The sequence below is a fragment of the Poeciliopsis prolifica genome, unplaced genomic scaffold (assembly GCF_027474105.1).
Source record: "Poeciliopsis prolifica strain line A6 unplaced genomic scaffold, Auburn_PproV2 SCAFFOLD038, whole genome shotgun sequence".
Classification (NCBI taxonomy): domain Eukaryota; kingdom Metazoa; phylum Chordata; class Actinopteri; order Cyprinodontiformes; family Poeciliidae; genus Poeciliopsis; species Poeciliopsis prolifica.
Genome location: NW_026562413.1, coordinates 3,864,735 through 3,871,928, shown reverse-complemented (window position 1 = coordinate 3,871,928; position 7,194 = coordinate 3,864,735). Strand labels below are relative to the sequence as shown.

At 41.7% G+C, this 7,194-nt stretch overlaps 1 long non-coding RNA gene across 1 annotated transcript; it reads right to left on the bottom strand.

The window, feature by feature from the left end:
* Positions 1–364: 364 nt before the first annotated feature.
* LOC129375160 (uncharacterized) lies at positions 365–1,515 on the bottom strand. Its single transcript, XR_008607604.1, has 2 exons — positions 1,398–1,515; positions 365–856 (listed from the first exon to the last, which is right to left on the bottom strand). It is a non-coding gene; the product is annotated as an uncharacterized LOC129375160 (long non-coding RNA).
* Between the last annotated feature and the right edge of the window lie 5,679 nt (positions 1,516–7,194).

The following is a 7,194-nucleotide window of genomic DNA, read 5'->3' as shown; positions in this document are numbered from 1 at the left end:
TGGACAACCATGAACATCGCAAACAGGTCAGACGTGATTTTGATCAAAGTTTAAAAAATTGTTCGGTTGTAAAACAACAAACCTCTCAAAATCTGTGTTAAATCCATCTTCAGAAATCGGGAAGAGTACAGTACAGCATCAAACCTACCAATCAGAGATGTGGCCAAAAGATGTGTAGTGACTGATATTTATAGGTGGAAGAATCCGTCACGAGAACAAATATTAGTGGTGCACTTCAAAAAATAAGGGCAGTTATTCCCGAAAGAAAACCACGAGAAGCTAAGTGAACAGTTTGCCTCCAGCCAGGACACAGATGAGAAAAACCATGCAACTATTTGGTCTACATGAAAACTACCATGTGTCATTCAGGTCAGAAAAAGAACACTATGTTACTCTGAACACATTAAAAAACTTGACAGAGGCAGGAGAAGCTGGTCGCTGTTGATGGAGCTAAATGCAGGCCGATCATGGAATCAGACCTTTTAAAGGCTGCAAATGCCTCAAGGCTGGAGTTGAAGGTTAACTTCCACCATGTCATGATTTTTGGAGTGAAGCAAGTGTGGATGACATCCTGTCGCCTCCCTGCAATTCCATCATCATCTCTTCTGTGGATATAAGGGTCTGCTGGATGACTGCTCCTCAGCCAATGATTAACCTTTGTGTTAAAGCCAAGCTTTCTGTGCTCTCCTTCAGATACATTAGTGTCTCCTCCTGTGGAATCAAGGTAGTCCCTTTGTGGTGTCTGGAGTATTTCTCTGAGTTACTCAACCTCCACGCTCACTGTGTCTCCCAGGTCGAAGGCACATTGGCTTCTAAGCCTGGGTTGGTCCATTCGAGTCATCGCCTCTCTTTGAGTCTGGAACAGTTTAACACAAAGCATGTTAATGTGTCAGAGCAGTACAGTCATTAATGGTGATTCTGCAAAGTTTTTCATTCCAATTCACATTCACAGTTTGCTTTGTGTTGGTCCCTGGCATAAAATACATAGAAGTTTGTGGTCACTTTGCTTCAGAAGCTCAAAAAGTATGGATATTTTAGCGAGGCACTGTTTTTAGCACGACTTCACTCCTATGTGTAAAACTACACCTTAACCGAAAAATTCACATTTTCACGAAATCTACAATTACTTGAGAGGGTTGATGCACATCACCGACTCATATTTTGCACAGGTTTATTGTTGCACCATTTTGTTTGAGGATTTTTCACAAAGTCTCTTAGTCCTAAAGGATATTACATCTGCGTTGTGTCTTATTTCCATCATGCGTGGGATCAAGATATAGAAATAAGTTGACAGAAATCCCCCTCCGCATAAATAAAACACAATGATTAAGTCCTTTGGCCTTAATTTAGCATGGAGCTGTCACCACTGTTAAAAAAAGGATTCCAGAAAGACTTACAGAGCAAGTTTTGTGCTCCAAGAGAGGCATTAGCTCAGATTTAGAAATAAACCCGAGCGTCATGTATTGCTGCAGGTGGCTCTTCAGGGCTCCAGGTGCATCCAACTGTTTGCCATTTTCCTCCCTTCAAAAGATAAAAAGCCAAAGTTCAGGAACTCAAGATGTCCAGAGATTATATTACCCTTCTGTGTCTCTGTTCATCAGTCACGTAAAGACATCCACATGCACCCACCCACCAAACGCTGCATGAAAGTATGCAGGAAGTCTGTGATCCGTGAAATGCAGACTAGGAGTTTGAGGTTTGAGCGATAGCTGTGGAGAGGAAGGGAGCGACGTGATTGATGGCTGCGCTCAGGAAGTTGGGCAGTTAGTGTTACAGGTAGCCTCGGGATGTGGGATGAGATCCTGCCCACGAGGACGGTCATTAGACGCCGGGAGTAAAAAGAAAATGGCTTGCACAACGACAAAAAGGGAGGAATGAGTTAGCGATCAGTCAGTTTTAGTAAATCAGAAGCAGATAGTGGTGAAAGAAGAAGTGACAAATGCCGGGTGGAGTGACAGAAAAAGAGGAAGCGCTCTGCAGGGGGCGTGCCGGCTATGACCAGGGTAGCTGCCGCACTTTCAGAGGTGTAAAATACGTTCGCTGAGTATTCATTTTGATGCTCGTTGGCAAATCTTGAGCTGACGTGTTCAAGATGAGAGAAAAAAAAATGCGAGTCTTTCACACCTCAGAATTAATGCCTCAAATGTTTGCGTTTTAGATTTCCTCTCTGAAGTTATTGAAACTGCGGAAATCCAGGTCTGCAGACGACCTGAACAAAAACAACAAGAGCCAATCAGAAAAGCACTAAAGATTAAGAAAATGAACATTAAGAGAATCAAATAAAAGTCAGAGGAGGGAAGGTGGACGGCTTCCATGTAAATTTGAGCAAAGCATAAACATTTCGTTTTCCAAGACCACGGTTTCCTGTTTTCCCAGGCGATTAAAGTGAAGTGTAAGCCTGAGGGAGTCACGGCCGGGTCATGTTTCCTCCTTCACGTTAGAGGAGCGCGGAGAAAGCAGGAGAAGGCCAAACTACTCAAAGCTCAGATGAGATGAATTAAAAATATCTGCATAGTTCTCGAGTTTATCAAGGAAACTCATTTTTAACCCTCTAGGCCGTATTTACTTCTGCCAAGACTCAGAGCTGAATATGAACATCTATGAAGAATCCCATTAGTTACAAATAAATATGTGCAAGTCTAACATGAACAGTATTTACATACTTTAGAGCTGCTTTTCACTATAACTGTAGCTGAGCTTTACAGCAATGCTGTTAGGTCAAAGGTTTTTCACAGTCACTGATTGGAGGTGAACTGAGTTTGATCGTAGTTCAACCTTGCAGTGATTTATTTATTTTTTTTACATTTGGGAATGGGACGTTTACCTGATTTAAAATCCGGTGAGATCTCGATCATTATGTGTAATATTGCCATACATAAAACACTCGGGTTAAAAGCACACTTAATGTTTTTTCCCACAAATGTGATCTTTACTTTTTACAGCTTACATTATTCACAAACCATCACCACAAAAACAGTTATATTCAATTTCACACAAGGAAATTTACCACCAAACATGAAGAGCTGAGTGTATTGAATGCCTGTGGGCAACATCCGCCACCCAACAAAGATGGCACCTGACACAGCAGGATCAGCTGACCATGTAGCCAACCCACAGGATGACTCACTGATCCCTGACTAATTGTGTGGTAAAACTAAAGCAGCGTGCCTCTCATCTTTTCAGCGGCTACAATAAGCTGTCAAGTGGTGGGATGAGTCGTCGGAAGAGGAAACTTTAGTCACGGCGTCTGTCGGGGATGAGGCTCGATGTGTTTTTTTTCTTTTTTCTGATTCAGTTTGCAGGAATAGCTCAGCATCTTTTTCTCTTTTTTTCACTTTTTAATATCGCCACCGTACGCCTTGACAAAAGGACATTTGGAAGTCCTTAGAGGATCCTTTATCTGATCTGTGTCTTTATTGGAGTTTCTCTGCTGCCTCTATTTCTCACTTCGCCCTTCTTTATCTCTCTTATATCGTATGTCTCCCCTCGATCTCTCCATCTCTCAAGTTTCTTATCACCGAGGCTGCTTCTTTTATTTCTTGTCTCACTGTATTTCACCCACTGATCAATTCCCTCGCTGCATGCGTCTAAACTAAACAAAATATGTAGTTTTTGTTGTTGTTGTGGGGGTTCACTTTGGATTTGAAAAGCTAAAAGAGGAATCCAATAGGAAAGATTGAGAAAAAGGGGAGCTACAGGGGGAATCAAACCTGTGAGGTTTCTTTGAAAGAGTATGTCATGCAGCAACCTTCACCTCTCTCTTCGCCTCTTCTTTCTGCCGGCCTCCATGCTCCGACACCCTCCTCTCTGTGCGTGATCGTGTGCGTGTGTTTGTGTGTGTGCGTCCGTGTGTAGGGGGGAAAACCCCAAAAGCTGGCCCCCTGACAACTGACCCCCTTCTCCCAAACTCCCTATAGCAGAGAGCATGGAGAAAAGCAGACAGTGCTGCACAGACTGAAAGACAAAAAGGGAGTTGCTGAGAACAGAGAGCAGAAAGAGAGAAGGGAAGAAGGGCAAGGCCAGCTGTAAGCAGCACAATACCAACGAGAGCTTGGCAGAGACTCAAAGCTCAAAACAGACAGCTTCAGCCCCTCCAACCCCTCCCAGCGCACACACACACATTCCCCACCCCTCACTTACAAATTAAAAACGTTTGGTCCTGTAGAGCATGGCGGAGAGACGGGGGGGAGACACAGAGGGTAACAAGGCAGAGGATGGGATAGGGAAAGGGGACATGGGAAGGATTAGGAATTAATGTGTTTCTGCACTGACTTAATCCCAATGATTACACCAAAATAAATCCAACTCAGCTCTGTTGTGTTAGTTCTTCATTGGACGCCGGTGACAGAAGCCCCGGGGTAAAGGTAGGAAGAGCACAAATTTCAGTGAGCATACGTAGTCCTTCGTAAATATGGAAAAAAATTAAAATAATGTAACTGTTTTCAGCAGTTTCAACTATTTTTTGTTTTACAAATGAAAACCAAAAAGCGTGGAGGGTATTCACCCTCTTTTACTTTGACACCTCTAAATAAAATCCATCTGAACACAGCATCTCCATAGTAAAACACGGTGGTGGGAAAAGCTTGGCTAAACCTGTAAAAGTCTGGAGGTTCACGACTTTAAAAGTACAGCTAGAGCCACATTGCCAAAGTTTAGATCAAAATGGATTCATGTCTTTAAATGGCCTAGTCAAAGTCCACACTTAAATTCAATAGCGAGTCTGTGATGAGATTTTCCATTCCAGTTTGACTGAGCTGCATCTATTTTGTAAAGACATTTCATTCTCTAGACATACACTGAATAAGTGTCGCTATAAATAAAAAAATGCCAGCTCACAAATTCCCAGTTCTGCATTTGTAAATTCACAAAAATCCTAAAACCATATGTTGCTTTATCTCACATCACAGGTACTTTGTGTTGATCTATCACACAAATTTACAATAAAACACTGAATTTTGATGGTTTCAGGTTGGAAAAAAAAAAAAAAGTGAACATTTTTTAAAGAGCACTGAAAGCCTCTATAAAACGTGTGCATAATAAAACCCAGAGGATCAGTGAATCAGCAGATACCTGGTAACTTTAAGCACCCACATCCAAACAGTCATAAACACCTACTAGAGTCGCGGTAAGCTGCACACATGCGGAAGGAAGCTACATGAAATCCCACCGTATTTGGAGAAGAAGCCGGCGGTTGTGTTTCTGGGATTCCACAATAAAAGCTGAGAGCTTTCACGTGTGGGAAATCTTTAGCTTCAGCTTCATACTTTCACTGTCCCATAACAGCAGAGGAGTGGAGCATATGTGGGATGAGGGATGGGAACCTTAACCCCCAGAGAAAAATAAAAACAGCTGAACTCTATCTGAAGGTTTTCTATTCCCATTATATAGATAAATGTTTAAAAGAAATTAGCTTTTTTAACATATTAGTTTTTAATATAATCCGCCTGTTTTGGTTTGAGTTGTTTGTAGCATCTATGTAAAGCAATCTAATAATCATGAAATGCAATGAGAGTATAAAATAAAATGAAAGTGATACATGGTTTTTATGTTTTTTTGTTTTGTTTTTGTGGCCTCAGTCCTTCTGGGTCGACACTAGGATTTCAAACTCATTTTCATTTGGGGCCAAATCGAGATCACTGACGCTCTTAAAGGGCCGGTTGTGCCAGGACAAATAGATAAAACCTGTTCACAAACTGTTAAAATATCAATGAATTCTTAAAATTAAATATTATTGAACATCTTTCTAGACCCTCCAGGATTTAGGGATACTGTTTGTGATTTTTTTGTGGTATTAATTTGGAAATATTTGTGCTTATTTATTACAGTAAATGTGGCTTTTTATGATTAGCTCTGTAAATTTTCACAAAAATTCTCAAAAGTCTGGAGGGACTGATTGATATGATTTGACAGTAAACAGATAAAAGCTGCACTGATGTGATTGATAAAATAATATTTAAGCTCACTTGGTGTCGGTTGTTTCTCTGATTAATGCTTTCCTCACCGAGCCCATCAAATAATCATCTTTCATCTGTTTATTAATCATTGAAGGGTTGAAAATAAATGCATGTTATGTTCTTTAGATTATTATTTCTAAGTAAAGGTGAAATCCTTGAAGCATTTTACTGCCACTTCACAATTATGCCGTACTTTAAACTGGTCTGTCCCGTAAAATCCCAATAAAACACACTGAGGTTTATGGTTCTCCCAAGACAAAACGTGTAACACCACATGCACCTCTAAAACATCTGAGGCGAAGGCTGGATTTTTACCTTTTTGTGTAAAACCAGATACCCCACCAAACCGAGACAGACCCACACTCCTCATTTACAGATGATAAAAACTGAGCTCCCCCGCCCCAAACGCCGACATCTCACACACACACACACAAGCGCGTTGGCCCTTAACCCTTCCCTGGCCAGTCCGCAAAGCCCCGTCGATTCATGTCGACTCAGAAAAACCCAGCAAAACCCACACGCGTTCTTTTAGGTACGCATCAAATTGCTCTTTCCTTGCCAAGCACCTTCACTTTTTTGTTTCCTTCCTCGTTCGCTGAAATCCTTCCAGAACGCAGGTGAGAAGCTGCGATGGATGGCGGACAGCGTTGATCTCAGACTGTTCCAATCAAACATGGAGTTCTGGTGAAATACAGCAATGCTGTGTCAATTCATGAGACGCAGCATTTCAGCGCAACGGGGAGTGGGCACTCACAACGCCAGACGGATTCTAAAGATTTAATAACTCAAGAATGTCATCTTGTGTTTTTTGTGTGTCTTTCAACAAAGGGGAGCTGCATCTGATTATTTTTTGGTGTTTTATCCAAAGGATGAAAAAACACGGTCCTAACTATATTCTGTCATATCCTCCTCATTTACATAAGAGTAGCACATCTAACGTTGCCTTTGCGAGTTGCCGCTGCAGCTCTCTGTGTCTGTTGCTGCCTTAAGACCACCAAGGATTAAAAGAGAAGAGCAAAAGGAAGTGATTCTACATCACATCCTGATGGATCACCTCTAATCATTGTCACGCGGGCGTCAGTGTCATGTGGCCCTTTTGTGTTCACGCTCTGTTAAAGTTTGAATTTAAGCACCGACAAGAAACGGAGACCTTCGAGGATAAATCAGCATCTGCTGTGACATTTATGAAGCGAGGCGCTCTGCTGACGCGCCGAGTTCTTTTTTTGTCCAATTAACGTTG